This window comes from Canis aureus, chromosome 21, assembly GCF_053574225.1.
Source record: "Canis aureus isolate CA01 chromosome 21, VMU_Caureus_v.1.0, whole genome shotgun sequence".
In the NCBI taxonomy this organism is placed as follows: Eukaryota; Metazoa; Chordata; class Mammalia; order Carnivora; family Canidae; genus Canis; species Canis aureus.
In genome coordinates, this window is record NC_135631.1 from 49,175,789 (window position 1) to 49,202,145 (window position 26,357).

The following is a 26,357-nucleotide window of genomic DNA, read 5'->3' on the forward strand; positions in this document are numbered from 1 at the left end:
AGAAAATTGTGAGGGAGGCTGCTTTTGGAAAAAACTTCCCTATGGGCATAGGAGGTAAGCTGAGATTTGAAAGGTGAGTGAGAGGTGGGCCAGGAGAAGAATATTTCATGCAGAAGGCAGATAGGAGTTTCCCAATGAAAAAAGGAACTTACCGTGTAAACGCTTAATAAATATTTCCCAAACTGAATTGTCCTTATGTAAGCTTTATTTTAAAAGGTACCATCCACTGTCTTTTTAAGCAGTAGATAAGAATCTTGGTCATGATCTATGTTAGGATGATTAATCCCAGTCACCGATACAATCCATAATGTGTCCATCATATTAAGATATGATTCATTTTCACAAATGAAAGGGTTATATCTCATGCACATCACAGCCTAACAAAGAGTTCAGTCAGTCAGGTATCCAGAGTGATTCCTCAGGAGCCTCTTCTCCAAGTGGTGAGCCATTCTGGCCCTTGTGTGGCTCCAGATTCCAAAATCTTCACTTCCAGCCATGGAACAGAAGGTAATGGGAGGATCTCATAAGTTTTTGGAGGCAGAGAAGATGGTTACATCATTTTCATCTGCATTCCACTGGCTAGAAGTCACAGGATCCCATTTCTTTTGTAGGTGTATAAACACTATATTAACAGAAAAGTCCTACCTCAATGTAGAGAGATCCAGTTTTATTTCTTCTTGGGCATACCTATGGTGCAGCCACAGCAGTCTGTGATCTTTGTGTGCTGGCCTTTGACACAAAGTCTGTGGTTGTAAAGGTAAAATATGGACAATTAACAAACTTACTGCAATATGAGGATACAATATGGGCAGTGGTATAGCCCTCATCGGCCCAAATCTTCAGTCAACCCAGGTCTTCAAAGAGCTTGTGCAGACCATTGGCCTGACCTGACTGTATTTTCTATCCATCACCTACTATCTAAGAACCAGTCTTGGATCTTGTACTGGTATGGAACCTGCAGAATGGTGATCTTATGTTCCACTCCATCTTCACTGAGCTCTCCTGAAGTGTTGGTGAGGTTGATATCTTCTTTCCTCAACACCACAGGAGCATATCTGGCCCCATACCTTCAACTGCAATGATGGCAAAAGCTATTTTCCACCACCCATCCGTGTTGGTGTTGAGTGCTCACAAATGCCCTAGAGCTTCTCAGAGATCACCGGAGATAGGGTAGTGGTACCAGCAGCAGCATGTAGGCCTCCCATGGAAAAGAAAAACAATGCCTAGGAAGTACAGTAGTTTTGTACCAGGAGAAAAAGGAAATGGATGGGCCGACCAGCAGCACTGTCTCTGCCACATGTTTCACAGGGCAATATATGCAGAGAATCTAGAGGAACACTACTGTAAAAATACTTTTGAAATGACTAGAGTAGATGCCTCATTTCAAGCTGTTATGTTTTTTCCATTTAAAGATGGAAGACATGGCACCTGGGTGGCTCAGGTCATGACCCCAGGGTCCTGAAATCAAACCCCACATTGGGCTCCCTGCTCAGCAGAGAGCCTGCTTCTCCCTCTGCCACTCCCCCTGCTTGTGCTATCCCTCACTCTCAAATAAATAAATAAATACATACATACATAAAATCTTAAAAAAAAAAAAAAAAACATGGAAGAAAACTATTTTCCTTTCATCCTAAATGTTTTCCCTGCAAATTTCTCTGTCACTGGGGAGGCCTCCAAACCACTGGTCATTTCCCACCAAACTTCCCACAGTGCTAGTCACACTTTTCCTCGAGGTAGTGTTTAACAAGACACAGGTTTAGCTATTGCTTTTGAAGGTACAGTGAATCATCCCCCTTAGCAAATATAGAATGCACTATGCCCTCTGCAACTATCCTACCTAATGTCTGCTGCAGAGCCAGAAGCAGAAAGGCCAGAGAATGTGAGTACTTCATTGTGAGCACCCATCATTATTTATCCCAAGCCTAATGGTGGGAGTTGGATACAGAAAACAGCTCTGCTATTTATGTCTGGGAAAGATTAGTGGCTTGAGAATTGAAAGAATGAATCCGACATTGGTTCCTCTACCTTGGATGACCTTGGGCAAATCATCAATACTAAAAGTTTATTAAGCACCTACTATGATGGGATGCTTGTGTGGCTCAGCAGTTGAGCATCTGCTTTTGGCTCAGGGCATGATCCTGGAGTCCCGGGATCGAGTCCCACATCAGGCTCCCTGCATGGAGCCTGCTTCCCCCTCTATGTCTCTCTGCCTCTCTCTCTCTCTCTCTCTCATGAATAAATAAATAATTTTTTTTAAAAAAGCACCTACTATGAGCCAAGTACATAAGAATGGAGGTTGTAAAAGCAAATTATGGACAATTAAAGAACTTACTGCACTGCAATATGGGACATGTTTTCCCATTCCCCTGATGTGTCTACCTTGGCCCACAGTAGAAGGAACTTCTCTCCCCTGTCTGTAGCCACTGCCAACTTCAATATCTGGATGTTTATCCTGCTGTCCTCAAGAGTCAAATTGATACTTCACAGGAGCCTACTTACACTGTTGACTTTCAAATTAAGATCTCACATGGATGAGGGCATCTAGACCATAGGTCTGTGCTTTAGTTGTAAAGAAGGCCAAGAAAGGGAGGATTCAGATTTTTAAATTTTCCAACTACTAGAAGGGCATTTAGAATATGCCAGGCAGAAAAGGTGGCACATAAGATTTCCAAATGGCACTAAAGAACCCCTTGCTCCTTTATGGAGGATATGCTTTTGTTTTAATATGATTGTGAAATCACTCCCAGCTGTGATTTGCTGAGCAAAGACAGGTAGGAACAGAGATGAAGGACTGTTTGCTTGATGCTGGGTTTGGCATATTGGGATAGTTGCAGCAGAAGAACAAGGCTACTAGGTGGCAAGTGGCCAAGAAAGTGGTAGATGAAGTAATGATGTTCTTAATGAATTGGAAGACTACGTGGTAACAAGAGCCAGAACTGTTTCCTGGAATTTAAGATCTCAGGCATTGTGCAGTTCTGGGTAATCATCTAGTATAGGAATATAGATAAGATACCCCGCAGTTGCACTTATGTTGGGAAGAGTTCTAGGGCCCTACCTCACTCAGGGGACAGAATGATATGACATTTTAAAGGTCTCAAGCTGTAGGAATTTTGGCAATAGTGCCACATGGTTCTCATCCCCAATGTATGGTATGGTCACAGGAATGGTGGCTACTGAGGAATGGTAGTGGAGACAACACAGAGTTCAGAGAACAAATGAATGCTAATGATATATGATATGCTAATTAATGATAATAGGCCTTGGGCTGGAAGATTCAGGGGCCTAAGTTCTCAGTAAATGAGAGAGAGTGGCAAGGAATCTGCAGCACAGAGATAGGGTTATATGACAAGACCTCAAAGGTGGAGGAAGTTAAGCCTATGGAGGAAGAGGAAGTAACAATGTAGAGATGGGAGGATGTGCCCAGGCATGGACATGGAGAGAATATTCTTTGAAGAAGATGAAGACAAAGGAAAATTTATTGGAATGAAATGAAGGATTCAGAAAATGATGGGTCAAATGAAGGTCATAATTAGGAAGAATTATGGAAGAAGACAGCATAACGAATGAAAAGTTAGATAAGAGAGGTTTGCATTGTGGGCCACTGAGGGCCAAAGGCAGGTGGGATTCTGAGCAGGTGCAGGTGGAGCACACATCTTCTCTCAGAAAAGGTGTTAAGGGTTTATCCCTGTGGAGCTGGCATTTGAGGTTGTCTATGGTAGTAAGGAGCCTCACCTCCCCCGCTTAGATAGCAAGGGCAAGAATGATCCTAATCTTGGAGGATCACTGTGAAACTGTGTGGGATGGTGCTGAGGAGTGTCTATCACATCATACACATCTCTGAAAATGCTGGTCATGAGACCACATTTCCTAGTTCTGTAGCGCACGATACAATTAAGAAGCAATTTCCATCATTTTTTCCTGAATGCCTCTCAGCTATTTCATTTTTCTTTACAGCAAGATCCTTAGAGCAGCTTACATTCTGCTATGACAACAGACTCACCCTTTTGTGCTCTTGTGACCCGCTCTGTGTTCCACAGACACCCCAGTGGTTCTATTTGTCATGGCTGCTGTACCCAGAAGGGCCCCTGGAGGCCTCACTTCAGTCACCATCCACATCATCCTTCTTGTTCACACGTCAGAAATCCTTCTGTAGAAGTGGTTTCTCTTGCACTCCAAAGTTTGCCTCCCAGGGTAAATATACTTCTTGCTGTTTAGATTATAAAGCAGGACAGATCTTTAGTTTTCTGGCATCACCTTCCGGTACAGCTCCTTTACTTGACTTGTTCAGCTTATTTCAATCACCTTTTCCTTGAGAACCAGACCCAAATCCCTCAGTGGCTTGGTCCAGAGACACCTAAGGTCCAGAGACAACCTAAGGTTCTGCATACGAAGCTCTCTATTCCCAGTACAAAGGTTATCAGGCAAATGCAAAGGGAAGTAAGCATTCGGATGAGAGGGGGCAATCAGAGGAAAGTCTTGTATGGACAGTTTTCATGAGGAAGGGAGTCCACAACAAAAGGAATATAGTAGAGGGCTAGAAACTTCTCAGGACAGCACCTCATTAGAGAGTGAGGGTTACAGTGTCAGGCTCTGAGAAACTTGATGTTCTTTCTAATGTGCAACTAACCAGATCACTGATGATTGGACTGACAATAACTAGAGCCACCCGAGAGTAGGTGTAAAATCATGCCACACCATAGTGAGGACACTGCAAAGTCTCCATACACCCTCAAAAATGTTCCCTTTGCAGTCAACCCCTCCCCCAACACTTAAGCCCTGACAGCCACTGATCATTTCTCTATGCCTCTAGTTTGCCTTTTCCAGAAAGCCATATAAATGGAATCATACAATATGTAGTTTTTTGAATCTAGGCTTCTCTCACTTCACAATATGCACTGAAGTTTCATCCATGCTATTGAGTGCATCGCTAGTTCTTCCCTTCCTTGGCTGATTATGATCCCATTGCACGGATACACTGAGTTGTTTATCTATCCTCCAGCTGAGGGACAAGGGGGAAAGTCATGGCAGTCATTTTGGCAAACAGTCTTTCAGACATGTTAACTGACTCAACAGTTCTGTACCTTTTGTACAAAAAAACTCAAACCAATGTAGAGAGAATAATGCAATGATTCCCCATATCGTCTTCACTTAGCTTCAACAATCATTAAGATTTGTTTCACCAAACCTGTTTTGCCCTTTTTCTTTCTTTGCTTAAGTATTTTAAAGCAAATTGCAGACATGCATAGTAAAGGATATATAGGGATTACTCAGTTTGCATCTCCAAAAGTTATGGATGTTTTTCAAATAGCATCAATGGACAAGCAAATTTTTTTTTTCTGCAAAGGACCAGAAGGTAACCTCTTTGACTTTGTGAGCACTATGTCCTTTATCATAATTACTCAACCTCTACTGCTATGGAAAGGAAGTAGCCTTACACGATACGTACATGAAGGCACGTGGCTGTGTTCTACTAAACTTTATTTATGAAAATAAGCATCTGGCCATAGTTTGCCAAACCCAATCTAATATCCAGTCCATAATCAAATTTCCCAGATTGCCTCAAAAATGTCTTTTTACTATTAAACAATTCTGACATCAATTCTGATGGGGATTTTCCCACACCACCAAGCAATTCTGGAACACCAGCTGGGTGTCTACAGTTCAACTCAATTCTGACACTATCCACCCAGAGATAATAGTACCAGATTCCACACTAAAGGCTCAGTCCCACAAGACTGGCCTCCACTTCAGAAGTCAATTACAAGTCCAGGTTGTTACCTGTACTTCTGACCAACTGGCTTTAGATTGCAGGTTCCAATGACTCCCCTTAATTAATTTGCTAGAGCAGTTCACAGAACTCAGTAAGCCAGTTTTCTCCCTAGATTATGGTTTATTATAAAAAGGATACAACTTGGGAACAGCCAGATGGAAGAGATGAATACAAGTCACAAAAGCTTCCATTCTCTCTCTGAGTACTCCATTCTCCCCAAATTTCTAGGTGTTCACCAACCTGGAAGCTCTCTGAACCCTGTCCTTATGGGTTTTTATGGAGGCTTCACCACATAAGCATGATTGATTAAGTCATTGGCCATTGGTTATTGAACTCAATCTGCAACCCCCTTTCCTTCCTCAGAGTTTGGAGTTGGGACCAAGAGTTTCAATCCTCTAATCATATGGTTGGCTTCACTGGCAACCATCCCATCCTTGGGTTTTATAGGGGCTTCCCAAAAGCTATCTCATTAACATAACAAAAGACATTTGTAGTGCTCTTATCACTTAGGAAATTCCAATGGTTTTAGGAGCTCTGGCCAGAAATGGGGTGGAAAACCAAATATATAATTATTGTTATAAATTGCAATATCACATTGGTTTTTCAGCTCACGTCAGGGTCCAAACAAGGTTTTGAATCCAGTATTTAAGTGATTTTAAAGTTTCTAATGATAATATTAATTTGTATATCAGTACCAACAAAATAGAGGCCATCCTAGTCGGCTGGTTCAGATTACAAATCTAAACCGAAGTCAGCCGCAGCACTTCTAGGAAACGCCTCATTGTCAAGGAAACCTAACCTACACCAGTGAAATCCTCCACCTTAGCTTTAGCTAGCTTACTCTATCCTAGAAAATAGGACCTCCTAGCCAACTGTTTCCTCATTACCTCTTGTAACTGTGTACAACTTATTCTCACCCTAAATCCTTTGGGGAGAATGCTCCATTTCCTGTCAGACATTACATGAATTATCTTCCCTTGAATAAAGAACCCCAAACTCATTATGAATTGTTTTAGTTCTGTCATTTGACCCTAACACCATAACTTAAGTAATCATATTTTCCAGTGTATGTTATTTCTGTTATCCCCAGACTTTTTTCCTTAAAAAATAACTATTTTGTAAAATGAATAATATGTATGTGTCACTGAGAAATAATAAAAGAAAAGAATAAGCAAAAAGAAAAACTTAAATCCCTCTACTCCTATCCATCAGAAATAACCATTGGTCACCAATGTTAATATTTTGATGTATATGCTTCTAAAGTGTATATCTATTGATAGAGATCTGTACACAGATATAAATCCACAGTAAAATTTGAGATTAATAAGGGATCTGGCTTATATATTATTTATTTATTTATTTATTTATTTATTTATTTATTTATTTTTTATATATTATTTATAACTTGCTTGTTTTACCTCTAATGTTATAATATAAACTTCTTTTCGTGTTAGTAAAGATCCTTCTACAACTTCTGTGGGTGGTGCTGTGACAAGTGTGTTCCATCATCTTCTTATAATTTACTTATCGTATCATGCTTTTGGGGTCAGGTGGATATGAAGGAATTTAGAATCCTGAGGGTAACTCTCCATTGATGCCAAAACTTAACAGAGTTTAATCTCATGGCCAAAAAGAAAAAAAAAAAAAAAAGCTTTAATATTAAGAGGTACAAGAGGTGGGCTTAAGCATATTGTTGACTAAACAAGTTATCAGGTAACCAGGGATTCACAGGGACACAGTTGCTCTCCCTACCAATAGGTACTGTTGTTTTCATGTGTGCTTTCAGGGACTGTTATGCGGTTAGGGTTCTTAATAGGGCCTGATATGGGCCAACCACAAAACACTGCTTTGGGGTTCTCAAAGTTTTTAGTGTATATTCTGGTACTTGGGCCAAAGTTCCATAAACCAATGAGATTTAAAGATGACAGAGGCAGAGTTTGTACAGTTCAAAATACTATAATTTACTGGCTCTGAGTCTCAGTCATCATTTGTAGCCATTTTACAATGTCTACAATTCTTTGTCAATTTCCCCTCAAAAGGTAGAGCTTAATTTCTCCCTCCTTGCATATGAATGGTACTTAGAGACTTATACCCAACAAATGGAACATGACAGATGTGACAGCAGGTGACGTCTGATACAAATCATAAGAGATATGATGGCTTCACCCTTGCTCTCCTGAATCACCCAGTCTAGGGGAAGCCAGCTGCTTTGTTATCAGGCAACCCGATGGAGAACTCTGTGGGTTGAGAACTGAGGATTTTCGCCAACAGCGACCTGAGAGAACCATTTTGGAGGTGAGTCCCCTAGCCAACCCTTCAGATGACTGATCACCATCTTGACTACACCCTCAGGAGAGTCCCTGAGCCAGAACCTCCCAGTTAAGTGTTCCCAGATTCTGAGCCCCATGAGATATTAAATGATTACTGTTTTATACTACAGGTTTTGGACTACTTTGTGTCATTAGTAATTTGATAACTAATACACCAATGAAGGAGTATTTTTCAGGAAAGAGTGGGTCTTCACAGATGAGTCATGCTAGGAGAGGGTTATAGAGAGGTGGCATTTCACTGGCCGAACCTCCCAGAACACGACATGGTGACCGAAATGAGAAACGAGTCCATTTCTAAGTCTAAGTTTCCCCTGCAGCCTCTCAGTTCCTTAGATTGCATTTTGTCCCTCCCCCAGAGATCTGTTATAATGATCTCAGGACTGGTGGGCTGATGATGACAACAGCTCTCACTTGCCCACATTTGCTCCATGCTCAGCATTGTTCTAAGCACGTTATTCATATGAAGACATTTAATCATCACCATCACCTTCTGAAGCAGGTTTTACAGGTGCAGAAACTGAGTTACAAAAAGTGAAGTCATTTCTTCCACACCACACAGACCTAGTATGGGTAGGTTCCAAGATCAAGGAGACAGGCTCTAGAGACTACACTCAACCACAGCTTTATGCAGCAAACAAGACTAATGTGTAAGGAGAATGGCAGTGTATTAATTAGTGATTTGTGGGGTGGGGAGCCCCATTTCTGCAATTTAAGCTACTCCTTTTTTCAGGAATAAGATACTTAGGGTCACCAAAGAATATGGAAGCTGGATCCCAAGCCTGAGCATTGGTGAAGTTGCTCTTCCTTGCACAAGAAATCACCTTTTCCGGGACTAGGCTCCCCTGTGTTCTCCAAGTCAAGGGCCTTTCCCCCTAGGACTGAGCTTCTGTCTGTGTGTTTCTTCCTTTGATGTTGCCCCTACCTGCCCTCCCTGGGTGCCCAGAAGAAACAGCCTCCTCTCATTGAGAGAAGGTCAAACCAACTCTTGGATTTGTACAGGTGCCCTCTGCCATTGAACATATGGAGCTTTGAGGAGGTGAGATGGAGTCAGATTTTCCAGAAACTTAAATGGCAGCCTGATAAGTTCAGCCTTTATTCTATAGGCAATTATTCTCAATTAGAATCTCTCATTACTCAAAATGTAAAGTTTTTCAGTCATACTGCATATGAAGCATGTGAAGAATGATCAAGACACACTTCAGAGAGGAAAAATTTGTTTTTTTCCAAAAGAGTTTTCTAGTTCCCACATAGTGCTCTAAGAATATCTGGTTTGTGGGATTGGGGCAGGAGAGTTCAGAAGGTATATTCCTGAGGGGGATAAAAAAAGATGTGGGAATGAGGGGAGAGAAAAAAGAGACAAAACTTCAGATATAAATAGACTCAGACTTAAGGTTAGCAAGATCTATAGATGCCAAAAGAGGCTTGGCTCACATTTCAACCTAATCTCAGCTCTGAACTTCAGCTCCACCCACATGTCCAACAACCTTCTCTATGTTAATATGTCCAAAGGAGAACCCTCAATTTCTTCCTCCCTCTTGCTGACCTTCTCTTCCTTCAGGTTTCTCTCTTTCAGTAAACACCAGCTTTATTCATGCAGCTATGCATCTCCAGTCCTTGGAGCTCTCCTGTTGCCCTATTTTCAGCACAGCCTTATTGGCTTCACCTTTGGAGCACAGCTTGAACCGAGTCTTTTGTGCCTCCTCTACCCCACCCCATCCTGGTCCAGCTCCCATTACCCTCTGTGAGGTTATTGTGTAACTCCTCCCTGGTTTCCTGGCTTCTACTCTCACCCCTGCACTCCATTCTCCTCATCACAGTTGGAGTGACTCTATAAAAGCAAAGGTCAGATTATGTCTCTTTGCTCAAAACCCTCCAGTGGCACCCCAACTTTATCAGAATGAAATTTAAGCAGCTTTTTGTGGCCCATAATGCCTTACGTGAATCTGTCCATCAGCTACCTATGCTCAGCCACTTTCCCAGTGCTCCTTGTGTTGCAGATTTTGTGTCCTTTCTGTTCCTCACACAGGCCACCCCTGCTCCATCCTGGCATCCTTGATGTTGGGTAGTCTGCCCAGTAGCTGAGTAGCTTGCTCTGCTTCATTCAGGTCTTTGCTCTAGGTCACCTTTTTTAGGGAGGCCTTCCCTCACTACTTTGACCTCAGTTCCCTTCCCTCTCCTCATGAACCCTTTTCGCCACCTTGTGTTATTCCCGTGGATATATTACCAATGGACTATTTATTGGTCTGTCATCCTTTTTGCTCCTTGCTTGTTAGCCACTTGAGAATAAGGATTTTGCCTGTTATCTCACTGACGTCCCCCATGCCTCAAGTGATATCTGACACTCAGGAGACACTCAGTGAAACTTGTTTGAATGAATGGGTGTCATCATTCTGTACTGTGAGCCATAATGAATGTGAAGTGATGCAAAAGAATAAAGACTCACATTAGGTCAGCTTAATAGCTACTCTTAACTTCCTGATTGATGTTGGAAAATGAAAATTTCTGGATGATAAATGAAAGCTACTAAATGCAATTTATCATAATTCTTGTCATAATCAATTCAATAAACTATGGGGTGCACATTGTACATCTAATTGAGTGTGTGCAAACCAGGCATGCAATGACACAAACGTATGGCTGGTAGGTCGGAGTTAATGCAGAAAGTGTAGTATCAGCTGAAAACAAGAGAGCCAATGACACTTTCTTTGCACTGGCAGATCTATCCACCATTATATGGAATGAGGAAATGAAATCAAAGGGATTTCATTTTTGGCAAAACAGAAAAGAATGAAATAGAGAGGGTGTGGCTAGCACCATTGAAATCTAGGCCTTTATGTTTTACCTCCTAATTGTGACCTAAGGTTTTAAATCAAGATAATAAAAGCTGATAAATGCATAAACGGAAGAAAGCAGCAACACAAACCTCTCTGGCAGAGACTTCTCATTACTTTTCATTTTGTTTCCTGGCATTCAAAGACAACGGTGCAGTTTTCACTTGTCTGAGAGGTTGCAAAGGAGACAGGGCCTGCAGTCAAATAATAACAGAAGCTGAGAAGAGGCCACAGAGAGAAAGTATCTTTTCGAATGAGAAGTTCATGAGGGTTCTACATGATGCTGGACACCTTTTGCACAGGTCTTTTGTGCTCACAACACAACTATATGGGGTGCATCCCCAGCTCTCATAGGAAGGAATGAATGTTCCCAATGACAATGCACTTTGGAGGTTTTGACAGAAGGGTCAGAAATTTAACCAAAGTTGGAGGGAATTAGTCTCTAGCTTAGGAGATTTTTTGCTAAATATCTACCTCCTAAGGCTCCACTGCCCAAAGGGAAGGCACTCTAGATACTTAGCCTTTTCCCCTTCCTTTATTAAAATGACACAGATGCTTAAAAAATAATCACAGGACATCTTCTACAACATATAGCAACAGGCCTCTAACTCCCACAACCTCCAGTGTGTGCTTCCTAAGTCACTTTGATCTGTAATGAGACAAATGGATAGTACGAGTAGTTTCTTAGATTCCTTCAAAATAGGAGATTGTAAGCTTCTGTGAAGTCAGAAGTTACTTCATGAAACTAACTCAAACAAATAATTTCTATCGGCAGCATTTCTCCAGAGCTTCCAATGAAGAGTGAAATCCACACCAGAGTTCTCCTTGGCCCTGCCTCTAGCATTCCTACTAAAGGGATCAAAACCCTGAGACCAGGCAAAGGAAGAAATCAAGCCTGAGTAAAGCACAAGCTGGAGCATCCACTTCACAGAAATCAGGAGTTAGCTGAGGCCCCTGGGTTTCTTCCTGTTTCCAGAGCAAAAACAGAGAGGATCTGCCTGCAGAACTCAGTCTTTCACACCATTGGAAAGCAGTCCAATGGTGCTGTGAAAGACAAAGCATGGGGGAGGGGAGAACGGGGCAAACTGCATGTTGTTTGCAAGTTCAGCAATATGAGCTCAGTTTCTTCATCTGTCAAATGTGTACAATTAAATAATGTATAAATATGCTTAAGCTGGTGCACACTACCTAGCAGGTGCTGAGTAAATGCCAGTTTTCTTATCTCCCTGTGATCTTTGCTTAGGTACAGAAGGAAAGACCTTAAGGTTTTGGCAGGGTGAATATACGCCCAGCAGATCATAAAGCACATCACTAGTTGTGCCATTAAAAGTCAGTAATAGGGAGATTTAAAGCTGGACAAAATAGCTCAAGGAATCACAGAAGCCTTCCAGAAAGTAGCATTCCAGGGTATAGCTCAGGGCCCCTATGCCTGAGCTCCCATCCACGTTCTTTTGCCTGCCAAACTCTACGCAGCTTTCATCCTTGATCCCTCTCCATCTTTACTTCTCCAGGCATTCAATCCTCAAAGTTCCTTTATGGGTTCTGGATTATCCAATTGCTCCATTCTCTGATTTCTCCCTACCTCTTAAGTGTCACTTTCCTCCTCCAGCCAGGAGTTTTAGAGACCCGACCTCACTGTAGTCACTTGACCCTGCTACCAGACACTCTTCAAGGTAATTTCTTCCAGTGGTTAGATAGAGGCAAGTAGAAATACTAGGTAAAATGGAGCGAAAGACAGGGCCCCATCCCCAAATCATGAATTTGTCTATGCATACTTTGCTGTGGCCATATAAGCGTAAATGCCATATTAGAGACTTGAATGAGTTTCATTTCCATAAGTAAGACTTGTATGATTTGAAATCATCATGGTCCTTGGAGCGCTTCGGATTTTAAAAATACATTCTATTAGAATCTTGTAATGTTAGCTGAGGCATGAGCTAATCTTTGGTCAAACACAGAAAATGCCTTTTGGAGGAACCAATATTGTTACAACTCAAACATGCAAAACCATATCAAGTCAGCGACCTTTCAACTGTTTCAGGTTAAAAAATTAATTCTATTCTCAAGACCTGTGAGGAAGATAAAGACACAGAGAGTAAGAAATTGCTGCTCATCTCTGGATGTGGTCATGATAGAGGGAAAAAACACTGCCTGGCTGAACAGTGTTAAATTATTTACTATTGTGCACATGCAGTGGGAGCCAGTGTGAAATGTTGGTTGTGTTTTTTAGGCCTAGAAAAACTTAATGATTAACATAACCCTTATGGGTTCTCCCTTCTGCATATCAAGAAAACAATTCAGCTTTGTAAATAAATCTCTATATTGAAATTCAAATGCATATTGAATTAAAAGCCATGAAGAGGACTATCTCTGGCACTCAAACTGAATATATCCCAAATCTAAGTCTTAAATCTCAGCTCCTCTCACAAACCATCCCAACCTAAAGATTAATCTCCTGCTATGGCTCCATCATCAGATCAATCGACCTCCTCCAAACTTGAATGGCACACCAAACTCAATGTTTGCCTTTAGGGAATCTCTGATTAAAACCACTGTTTCTCCCTACATGTTGACACTTGCCATCTTGCAGTACACCAAAATCTTGATTTCTTTACCATTATTGGTAGGAAGGGAAGTATTGATCATTTTAGTCCACTTGGGAGATCTTCTCTATCATAAATCAATAGATCTGTTGCTATGCTAGGTGATACCATTCGGACCTCCCAGGGAAAAGCCATTGCCCAAAGTCCCCGTGACTATTTCATGCCTACTTTTCAATTTTCAGCTTACAAATAAATCTTAGAGATCATTCAACATTACAGTGGCTGTATGGTACATTCATTGATTATTATGTCTATTTCAGAAACAGAATATCAAAATATAAATACCTCTGGGGAAAAAAAGCAAGGATATTTGGGCATGTTCCAGTGAAGTATTCCCAAATATAAATTTTTTGAAGATAGAGTACTTTTCCCTAAGTATCTTCAAAGTTCCTTTTGGTTTCCTAAGAGTATTCCCACATTGAGAAAAGGAACTTGTCCTTTTATGTCATAATTGGTACCAGATCTAATATTTAGAGTTTTTTCTAATCTTAGGCTTTAACTATACTTTTCATTGTTTTCCATTTAAAATTCTTACCTTTTTTGCCCTATATGGTTGCGAACTGGACTAATGTTATATTAGAGTATGTACTCAAATGCTGCAGCCACTGGGCTGAATTCCAGCAAATATATGCTTAAAACACTGTAACTCTTAGTAGTAGATGGGAAGTTTTTTTAATGGAGTCATTAAGACGTGCTTATGAACAAGAAATCCCAATTTCATAGGGACAAGAAATCATAATCTAAACCACAACTCCCTTTCATTTTTGACATCTGTAATTACATAGGAACTGCTTTTAAGTGAAGCCTCTTGTCTTCATCTGCAGTGTCAGCTGGACATTTTTCTTTACTGCAAGTCAAGAACACTGAACACTGAGTAAAAAACAATGTTTTTTGACTTTCATCAAAGTTAGAAGTATTTTAGGAGGAGGGGAGGGGGTGAGTGGCTGGAGCATTGCTACTTCAATGATTTCTTTTTTCTTCCTTTTTTTTTTTTTTTTTTGGCCTCCAAGCTATTTTGAACATCAAAGATGAAATTCCTAATAAACTTTACTTTGTATCAACTCACATATAACAAAACTGGAGCTATTGAAGAACAATGTTGTAAAACGATGCTGAAATCCGATTTTGATCAACCACATATACACTTTCATGACTTCTCTAAGAGTAGCTGTAGAATTAAATAGTCAAGCACATAATTGGTATTCCTAACAATTCACTCACAAGGACAAATTTCTATTGATAGGAAACCTTCTCCCCCAAAAGAAAGTGAGATTGTCCCATGAATTATGAAGAGGCTGTCTCGAAGTGCAGTTCTTTAATAGCATCTGCCAGGCTGCTGGTCTGAAGCCCTCCTAATGCATTTGCTTCTGAATTAGTAATAGGTTTCCAGCTCGGCATGCTTTCCTTCAATGTTCAAGCTTTTATTGTACAGCAGGCTGAGTCAAGATACATGACTAACGTGGCTTCCCCTTTTTATATTTCTTTATTGCTTTGTTATTTTTAAAAGAATTATCAAAAGATGCAACCTGAATTTACAATGATCTGGGTGGAAGTGTCTACTTACAGTGCTTTACTGTGACGGGAAATATTTTTACTCTCCCCCTGAAATCTTACTTTGACTTTACTTTGACATTAACTAGGCTCACAAAACCCATTCACTGAACCTTCCCGTGCTCAAGTTCCTGCTGTGCTTCTGAGTTCTTTTGCTTTTGAGAAACATCCAGATGAAATTTGAGAAAGAGAATCTGATTCCTTTTATAATTTGGGGCGGGGTTGGGGGGTGGGCAAAGAATTGGCCAAAAACAAAACAGATGTTTAGAATTTGAACGTTACATACAGTCATTAGGTAGTTCACAGCCACATCTGGAATAATTCTACCAGTAAATAACCTCTGGAATATAAAGAATTTAAGGATGCTTCTACTCCACCCTTGAGATTCTTATTCAGTTAAGCCCAGATTGCAGCTCAGGTATTCAACTGAGGAATTCTAAAAAAAAAAAAAAGACATAACAGGCTATTTCCAGAAGAAAAATTTGCTCTCCTTCTGTCAAAAGAAAAGCTACAGGGTGACATTCTGGAACAAGGAAATATTAAGAATGATTTGGATCAGGGTCTTCTGCTTATACAACTATTAATTTTTATATCCAAATGAAAATTCACCTACAACGTGAGATATAGTCTCTTAGCAAACCTTCTTATTTCTGTATCTTTAACCTCCTTCTATCTCTAAATTAATAAACACAATACCGTTTAATTTTATATTTAGATTTCCCCTATTCTGTAGTTTTGGCAACATAGATATATCTGGTTCCCATGCCATTTTTCCTTCTGTTCTGTTTCCTACACTTCATTTATTTCTATTTTTATTTTTTTTAAGATTTTATTCATCCATTTGAGAGAGACAGAAGAGCAGGGGGAAGAGCAGAGGGAGAGGGACAAGTAGACTCCCTGCTGAGCACTTGCCTAACATGGGGCTGGAATCCAGGATCCCAGGACCCCAAGATGATGACCTGAGCTGAAATCAAGAGTCAGAGGCTTAAACCAACTGAGCCACCCAGGTGGGCCTGTTTCCTACATTTCAAATATCATTGTTAGTTTCATAATAGTGACTTCGAATGTCTTTTTTTATTTAATCAGCCACTGAACATTCCACTACTCTGTGACTTACTGGAAATTTTTTCTAGAAAAGAGTTTAAAAAAAAAGGAGAGAGGGAGTATCACTGCTCTGTGCTAAGGGTTCAGCCACCATCACCCCCTTGTTTAGCCACTTCACAACTAAAGAAAGAACAGATCACCTCTCAGGGAGGTAAATGTCAATTGTGTCCATGGGTTTTCTGTTCCAGTCTTGAGTGTGATATCACAGCAGAGCTGCAAACTTTGCCAGCTTCCCAGGAATGGAGTGGCCAAGAGAGCATGCCCCAGGCCACGGGAGCTTTCAGGGCAGCCGTCTCCCCGAGGACTTCAGCCTTGATGGCAGAGAAGGATGAAGAGGGAAAGCAATTTCTCAGGAACACTTGCTTCCTCTACTTCTGTTAAATTTATTTGTACTGTGGGGGACAATTTGAGAAATGTCTAGTCTGGAGTTCTGAGGCTCTACACTATTTCCTTTTCATTCTCAGCATAAGTTACCCAAAGGACATATTTATGTAAGACATAGATTTCTGAAAATGAGTGCGAGCTGGCCTGATATGAATGGTGGATTCTACTCAGAGAAGAGCTTCATTTCCTTATCTTCATTTTATATTGTATCTGTTCCCCTTTACTAATGCAGTTTGCTTGGGTCTCGCTGTGACTCTTAAGCATCTGATTATGAAATGAATAAAGACCAAACTCATTAATTTTTTGAAACATTTGAATGATGCAAGCTCTTTTTCTAGAGCCCCCACTATCTCACTGTCACCCCTCATGGAATTCTGAGAGAGCTCCCAGCCCTTGCTAAAGCGATCCCAGGGTCTCCCACATCGCGTTGCTCCCAGACTGTGAACGGTCGCTGTCCATGGTCCTCGGGCTGTCTCTCTGGAAAGGCCTCCCCGCGGGACTCCTACTTCACCTCCCCTTGGGTCTACTTTCTCTTATTCCCATGTATCTAAATTAGCAGCGCAAAATTCCCCGTGAATAGCATGCCCATGAGAGAGAATTTTACTGGGAATTTTGGAAAATATGGAAAATCCAGACTCTGTTAGTACAAATTGTTTCTTGGCTTGTGTTCTTTTAATTTAAGCTGTGCCAAATTCATACGCTCTTGTTGACTGACTTTATAGTAATTCATGATATTGGGTAGTGTAAGTCCTTGACTTTTGTTCTTTTTAAGATAGCTTTGGATGTTCTAGGTCCTTTGTGTTTCCATAATCATTTTAGAATCATTTAGTCCCTACCAAAATAATAGTAATGATGATTAATAATAATAATAATAATAATAATAATAATATAACCTGTTGATATTTTGACAATTCATTTATTTCACTAAATATATATAAAAGCTCTTGGTAATTAGTAAGTCTGGGTTCCTTGTCTGAGTTTTGCTAGTAACTGGGTGAGTAATATATTTGTGAATCAGGGGTGTGTCTCAAGGCTTAGGATGCGAGAGCCACAGCCAGGTGGCCCAGGGTGCACTCCAGGCTTTGTCATTTACTAGCTGTGTGATATGCACAAGCTATTTTAACTCCAGGCCTCCACCACCTCATCTGTAAAAACAAGGATAAAAATAGCCTAGTTCATAAGGTGGGGACAAAGCAGATGAGTTCATGTAGATAAAAAATTTTCCCACAAGTTTCAATGTGAAATATTGATAATATTTTCATTATTCTTTTCTCCTTAATTTCAATTTAATTTTAACTTATTACTACATTTCTTCTTAGCTTTAGATTATTTATAAATGTTTTATTTTCCAAATGTATTACTAACTATATTTTAAAATTTGTGTCTAGCCTAATTGCCTTATGATCAGAGAAGATACTGTAAGCTTTTAATCATTTGCAATTTGTAAGAACTTGCTTTATGACTCAATATATGATCAATATTTGTAAAGTGATCTATTTGCCATTGAAACTAGTCCTTATTCTGCAGTTGTTGGATGCAGTATTCTGTGTACATACTTTAGGTCTATTTGCTGATTGTATAATGCAAATCTACATCATTACTGATATCTTGCCCATTTGTTTTATCATTCATCGCCAATTGTCTATTTATCCCTATATTCCTCTTCCTCTTTCTTGTACATATTATAACACTTGTTTTTAGATACATACACATTTAGAATTGTTATATGTTCCAGGTGAATCAAATATTTTATCATTTTGAGGTGCCTTTCCTCCTATCTAGTAATTTTTGCCTTGATATTAATATTGCCATCTCAATTTTATTTTGGTACATGTTCATATGAAATTGTTTTCTATTCATGTATTTTTTTTTTATCTCTCTGTATCCTTGGTTTTTAGTTGTATCTCTCCTAAATTGCCTATAGGTTTTCTATCAGTCTTACAAGCTTTGTCTTGTGAGCTATCATTCTTTTATATTGAATATATCTGTACATTTGAATATAGGTCTATAACTTTAGTATATAATCTCTGTTTTTCTTACTTATCCTATATTCTCTTGTTTCTCCTCTATTAACTTTTTTAGCATTAAAAAGAAATGATTCAGGGAAGCCCTGGCGGCTCAGCAGTTTAGCGCAGCCTTCAGCCTAGGGTGTGGTCCTGGAGACACAGGATTGAGTCCCACGTCAGGCTCCCTTCATGGAGCCTGCTTCTCCCTCTGCCTGTGTCTCTGCCTCTCTTTCTCTCCTCTCTGTGTATTCTCATGAATAAATAAATAAAATCTTAAAAAAAGAGAAATGATTCCATTTGTTGGCAGTTTGAAGATATGCATGATGCATGCTATGATTCTTCTAGCAATTGTTCCTGACATCACAGCATGCATACTGACTCATCACAGTTGAACATTACACATTGACTGTCTTCCTGGGTAATGCAATAACATTAGAACATTTTAATTCAGTTTATCTTCCCCTTGTCATGCAATTGTAACTCTGCTTGCAATATAAACCTTATGAAAACAATAGACAGTCAATATTTTTGGTTAATTTCTATATTCGTCATTTTCATTCCTCTTGCATCTCAAACTTTCTATTTAGGATAAGTTTTCTTCTGCCTGAGAATATCTTTAAGTTTTCCCTGTAGGTCAGATCTGCTGAACTACTTCAGATTTTGTTTGCTGAAAATACATTTAATTCACCTTCATTTTTGAAGGACAGTTTTGCTGCAAAGTAGGATTCTGAGTATTGAAGATAGTATCCCACTAACTTTAGGCTTTTTATTGTTTTGAAAGTAATCTTTGAGTGCATTGCGATTTTCTTTTTCTTTTTCTTTTTTGTGATTTTCTTTTTTGTCTTATTCAGAGTGCATTGTGCATTGTGATTTTTCTTTTTCTTTTTTGTGATTTTCTTTTTTGTCTTATTCACTCTTCTCCTCCATACTCCTGTCACTCTCATTTTACCTGGGTATTTTGAGATGTCAATTTATTTTTATATCCTGGCTTGAGTATTTTTCGGAATTCTTGACTCTGTGAATCTGTGTATTTCATTAGTTTTATCAAGTTCAAAGCTATTATATATGTTAGGAATTATAACTGTATCCCCTATGCTTCTTACTCTCTCTTCTGTGTTTTTCATCTTTTTATTTTATACTTTCTTCTGGATATTTTTCTTCTGATGTTTTATCCATTTCACTAATTTTCTCCTCAAAATTTTCCAATCTTCTGTAAACCTTAACATTGAGGTTTTTTTAACTTTAGTTATTACATTTTTTATTTCTATAATTATATATACATGTATTTAAGTAATCTCTATGTCTAAGCATCTCAAACTCATGACTCCTAGATCAAGAGTTGCATGCTATACTGGCTGAGCTAGGTAGGTGCTCCTAAATTTTATTTTTAAAATGTATTTTTTCTAGTTTTATGCAGAAATATTCAATCTTGTGTTTCAGCTCCTTTATCTCCTAAGAAGAGTTATTTTAAGGTCTGTCTAATAATTCCAATGTCTCACGCCCTGTAGATCTGTTCTAAACACTGAGTGTTGCTTCTGCTGGTTCTCCATGCAGTACTGACTCCTACTCTGATTTAACTTTCTTTTTTCTGGGGTGGGAGGTTCCAAGAATTGTATTTGAAATTTGTAGAAATAAATGAAAGCATAGAGTCGTGTCATTTTCTTCAAAGACAATTTCATGTGCTCTTGCCACATTCCTGAGAGAGTCCTAGCAAAACAAGTTCCTGTTACTGCATTTTCAGAGTTTGACATCTCTTGGGCCACTTAGATGATTTGAAGCTTGGATTATATCTGAATGAGCATCTTACTTGCAATTTTCCCTTACTCCTAAGGTTAGGACCCAAACCTAGAGCACCCAAGTTTACCCAAGGCCTCATCTTTAATGGTCTTGAATTCTTACTTGCTTCTCTTAAACTCTACAAGGCTGTGAAAAAAATGATGATTAGATTCTCAGCTACCTCTTCTGGGTTTGCAGTTGTTCCTGGACAGAAAGATGTCCAAAGTGATAGGATTATTTTCTGTTTTGTTTTGTTTTGTTTTTTTTTTAATTTCGGTGTTTTGGTCTTCTTCTTCTTCTCCTTCTCCTTCTCCTTCTTCTTCTTCTTGTTTTTTTTTCGTTTGTTTTTATTGAAGTTTGATTTGCCAACATATAGTATAACACCCAGTGCTCACCCCATCAAGTGTCCTCCTTAGTGCCCATCACCCAGTTACCCCATCCCACCTTCCCTTCTGTAACCCTTTGTTTCTCAGAGTTAGGAGTCTCTCATGATTTGTCTCCCTCTCTAATTTTTCCCACTCAGTTTCCCTCCTTTCCCTTTTAGTCCCTTTCACTATTTCTTATATTCCTTGTATAAGTAAAACCATATGATGATTGTCCTTCTCCAACTGACTTACTTCACTCAGCATAATACTCTCCAGTTCCATCCACATCAAAGCAAATGGTGGGTATTCATCCTTTCTCTTTTGGCTTTGGTTGACTTCTCTCAGACTTAACCAAGTAATCTTCACTTTCTGGTCAGGCTGTTGATAACCTCCAGTAGATGTATTTTATCATGATAAAATATATATAATATAAAACTTAGTATTTTGTTTTATTTTACTTATTTTTTATTATTTTATTTTTTAAAAGATTGTATTTATTTATTTTGACAGAGAGAGAAAAAGCATAAGCAGGGGGGAGTGGCAGAAGGAGAAGGAAAAGGAGGCTTCTCACTGAGCAGGGAGCCTGACTTGGGGCTCAATCCCAGGACCTGAGATCATGACCTGAGCTGAAGGCAGACACTTAACTGACTAAGCCACCCAGGTGCCCCAAAACTTATTACTTTAATCACATTTAAGCTCTATGGCATTGAGAACATTCACATTATTGTGCAATCATCACCACTATGCATTTCCAGAAATTTCTCATCACTCCACACTGAAATTCTGTAACCATTAACTAGTATGTTCCCATTCTTTCCTCCCACCCCAGCTTCTGATAATCACCATTCTACTTTTTATCTCTATTAATTTAACTACTCTTGCTGTTTCACATAAGTAGAATCATGCAATATTTGTCCTTTTATGTTTGATTTATTTTGTCCTCAATGCAATATTATGTCCTGTTATGTCCTCAAGGTTCATCTATATTGTAGCATGTGTCAGAATTTCATTCTTTTTTAAAGCTAAATAATTTTCCATTGTATATGTATACCACATTTTGTTTATCTATTTATCCATCAATGGATATTTGGGTTGCTTCCACCTTTTGACTATTGTGAATAATGCTGCTATGAACATAAGTGTATAAATATCTCTTTGAGATCCTGCTTTTAATTCTTTTGGGTAGATACCCAAAAGTGGACTTACTAGATCATATAGTTTTATATGAATGTTTTGAGAAGTCTCCATATTATGTTCCACAACAGCTACACCATTTTACATTCCTACCAGCATTACACAAGAATTTCAATTTTTCCACATCCTCCTAACACTTGTTTTCTTTGTCTTTCTTTCTTTTTTTATACTAGCCATCCTAATGAGTATGAAGTTACATCTCATTATGGTTTTCATTTGCATTTCTCTAATGATTAGTGATTATCTTTTCATATGCTTATTGGCCATTTGTATATCTTCTTTGAATAAATGTCTATTCAAGTGCTTTGTCCTTTTTTGAATTAGGTTGTTAGTTTTTTGTTGCTGAGTTTTAGGATTTCTTTATATGTTTTGGATATTAATTCCTTACTATATATGTGACTTGTAAATATTTACTTTCATCTTGTGGGTTGCCTTTTTACTCTGCTGATAGTGTCCTTTGATCCAAAAAGGCTTTAATTCAGATCAAGTCCAATTTTTCTATTTTTCCTTTTGTTGCCTGTGCTTTTGGTTTCATGTCCAAGAAATCATTGCCAAATTCAATGACATAAAGTTTTTCTTCTATGTATTCTTCTAAGAGTTTTAGAAGTTTAGCACTTACAGTAGATCTTTGATCCATTTTCAATATGGTATAATGTAAAGGTGCAACTTCATTCTTCTGCATCTAGATATCAAGTTCCAACACCACTTGGTAAAAAGACAGCCTTTTCTCATTGAATGGTCTTGGCACCCTTGTAGAAAACCATATATGTGAGGGTTTATTTGGGGAGTCTCTATTATTCCATTGGTCTTTTTTTTTTTTTTGATTGATTGATTGATTGATTTATGATAGACACACAGAGAGAGAGAGAGAGAGAGGCAGAGACACAGGAGGAGGGAGAAACAGGCTCCATGCTGGGAGCCTGACGTGGGACTCGATCCGGAGACTCCAGGATCATGCCCTGGGCCAAAGGCAGGCGCCAAACTGCTGAGCCACCCAGGGATCCCTCCACTGGTCTTAGTAGCAGTACCATACCACTTTGATTACTGAAGCTTTGTAGTAATTTTTGAAATCAGGAAGTGTGAACCCTCCAACTTGTTCTTCATTTTCAAGATTGATTTTGCTATTAAGAGTCCCTTGAGATCCCCTATAAATTTTAGGATGGATCTTCCTATTTCTGTAACAACAAAAATATACTTAAGATTTTGATAAAGATTGCTCTGTATCTGTAGTTTTTTTGGGGTAGTATTGACATTTTAGTATTGGCATGTTAAGTTTTCTAATCCATGAACACGGGATGCCTTTCCATTTACTTATATCATTAATTTCTTTCAGCAATGTTTTGTAGTTTTCAGTGTATAAGTCTTTCATCTCCTTGGTTCAGTAAGCAGATTGTATTTTTTTTCCAGCATTTTAATTCTATTTAGTATACGAATTTGTCTGCATTACCTCAAATTGTTTCTTTTTTATATAGCACCTTACTGGTGTTTTGTAATACTTTATTAAATCTCTGTATAAAACACATACGTATATTTGCACATACATATAAATGTAATTTTCTCCTGCTCTTTGTATTATCATTATTTCTTTTTTCTATTTGTTTGGGTTTTGTCCCTATTTTTAATTAGGGAATTGTTTCCTCACATGACTACTTCTCTTGGACTATACTTTGTTGTTTAAGAGTGACACATAAGAAAATTGATCACAATCTTTTTATCTGCTCAAAACTTGTCCTTTGTGAGTTTCTAAGTGAAGTAATTTTGGAGGGAAACTTGCAGCTTTATGGAAGGTGGCTTCAGAAAGAATCTTGGATTCTGAGGTCGATTATGACTGGACAATTGACCTTCAACACATCCAGGTTTATAGCTAAATTTAAGAATATATTGGGATTTCAGTATTGACTTCTACCTGGTGATTGTGTGGACGTATAAGAAGTTTACAGAACACTGAGGTGGAACTAGAGAAAGCAAATGATGTCATCCTTAGTTTGGGAGAATCCTTACCTCATGCATAGCAAAAGATAATGGCAGCTGTATCTTTTACAGAACACTTAGGAGTCCCCAAAACTTTAATTTCCATTTGGCCTTATGCTCTGTTTCATCTGCTCATGTAATTCTCTAATTTTTCACATTTTCTATTAATGAAATTTAAATATGTTTCTCTGTCTTTATATCAGTTATACTAATGTCACCATTCAGTGAGTAGACCTCCATTTAATCCTCCTGCTTTAGTGTGCCCCTCACATTTACCTTCTGCTGCACCTGTTGCCTCTGAGATTTGTGCTACAAATCCACAATTCCTTCAGAGAATACATTTCCTTTCTCATGCTGGAGTAGGAGAGAGGTAGTCACCTGGTTATGTCAGGATAGGGGCAGATTTATAGGTCTAGGTAATCCTTGTCAAAGTTTTCCATAAATCTTCCCATGTTTAATCCACTCCCCATCTTGCCTCAGGTTTCTGGATCTTTCTGGAGTTCTGTAACACAGTCTGCTTTCTTCTTGTTAGCCATCCCTTCTTTAAACACATGGTATTTAACTTTCTGTGTTAGGTAAGTTGCCAGTTTTTCTTCCACTTTTCATCTTCCAAAAATTGTGTTACTATCCCTCATCTGCTATTTTCTTTCCTATTCTCTCTTAAGGGTATATAAGTATTTTACTTTATTGCTTTCATGGATGAAATGAAAACACTAGTAGTGCTTACTAGTGGTAGTAATGTGTGTTTAAGCCCTCATGTTACCTGAAGCTCACTTAGTTCTTTCAACAACACAAAAAATAATTGTACTAATTTTATATATGAAGTTTCATGGTCACTCAATTAGTAGGGGTAAAGCTATATTTGAAACACAGATCTGTTGTATGCTGAAGCATATGCCATCATGCTATCCCATGACAAAATTGCCCTTATAAAACACCTCTTCTAACTAAAGTTTGCATTTAAATAAAATATTCCATTAATTTAATGTAGAGCAGTCTTAGACAAAGTCAAAAGGTTTAAATTTTGTTTTCCTGGTAAAGAAAAAAAAACTTACTCCAAATTCTTCAAGTAATAATGCACATTTCAGAAAAAACTTTCAGATTACATGTATTGTACATCTTCATTGGTGCATGTAAGAATTGAGTACTCAACATAATAGCAACAATGGAAAGTATGTATGTTTAATAAATTCAATATGAATCCAAGTTTCAAAGACTATTATTTTGCATAATAATTTATTATATTGCAATCTCTCTTTCTCTCTCTTTGATGTATATTTCTTCTAGTCAATGTGATCTCAGGAGGCAAAATAGCAACAATTAACCCTTGGAATGCATGTATTTTGCCAGTAACAGCAGGCCCTGGAAATATTACCTAAAAGGCAAGAACCAGAAGATTATCTGGATATCTGTTGTCTATGTAAACCCATTGTCTAAATCTACCTTCTTAGTTTGAGGTTATAAAACCAAGGCTGGTAGTTGAGTTGATTTAATACTACTTTGATATTTTTTACACTAAGAAAAAGAATTATGGCCTTTTATTCTATACCTCTTGTGATAGGAAATTAGAAATTAGAGTGGTGGTTGATTTCATGGACTTCAGTACTTAACTAAGCTTTGTTCAAATCTAGGGTTCCAGTAGTTATGTGATCTTGTAGAATTATACATCTCTAAACACAGAGGTTCTTAGTTTAGAAAATGTGGGCAGTAACAATAGTGTCTACAGGGACACCTAGGTGGCTCAGTGGTTGAGCATCTGCCTTTGGCTCAGGTCGTGATCCCAGGGTCCTGGGATCAAGTCCTGCATCAGGCTCCCCACAGGAAGCCTGCTTCTCCCTCTGCATCTCTCCCTTTCTGTGCCTCTCATGAATAAATAAACAAAAAAATTTAAAAAATAGTAGTGTCTACCTCTTAGAATTTTGTAAATATTAAATAAGGAAATGTTGGTAAAGAGTTAGCATAGTGTCAGCCACATAATCAGATTGTAATTATGGGCAAAGATTGTACAATACAAAAGTTGTACAAAACAACTGTGGTTCAAAGGCTTTACTGAATAGGCCCCTAGAAAGGCTAATGAAATGAAGATAAACAGTAAGAATAGAGGGTGGTTATGAGAGAAACAAAGACTTATTGAGGACCACTGTATATCAAATATCACACTAGTCACACAGCCTAATCATTTCAGTCCTGCAAACACTCTGAGTTGTGCAGTCTTCCACTTCCTCAACAAGGAAGAAAATAAATTGGGATCATGTGGAGATGGAACTGGAATTCAGATTCCTGCTTGCCTGACTTCAAAATCTATTCTCACCCTTTGTAACATGGACTTTCCTAAAGCTGGATGCCTTGAAGTCAAATCATCTGTGGATTTGTATTCTATTTCTGGTTATTTCATTAATGTTATGTTACTATGCATAAAGTACAAAGTTAAATCCTCCTTCTTTCTTTAATCATCCTTAAAGAGGGTTAACA

The 26,357-nt window shown here is 38.6% G+C and overlaps 1 long non-coding RNA gene across 10 annotated transcripts in view; it reads left to right on the top strand.

The window, feature by feature from the left end:
• Nucleotides 1-4,024: 4,024 nt before the first annotated feature.
• The window catches only part of LOC144293060 (uncharacterized), a 90,241-nt gene continuing 67,908 nt past the window's right edge, over nt 4,025-26,357 (top strand). For 3 of the 10 annotated variants that reach the window (XR_013360549.1, XR_013360554.1, XR_013360556.1), the window contains exons 1-4: nt 4,027-4,191; nt 7,960-8,065; nt 11,707-11,972; nt 15,912-16,092. This is a non-coding gene — a long non-coding RNA (uncharacterized LOC144293060). Of the gene's footprint in view, nt 4,192-7,959; nt 8,066-11,706; nt 11,973-15,911; nt 16,093-16,653; nt 16,869-18,655; nt 18,787-24,365; nt 24,461-26,357 lie in introns of those variants that run through there. The other 7 variants (XR_013360559.1, XR_013360557.1, XR_013360551.1 and 4 more) reach the window with 6 other exon arrangements.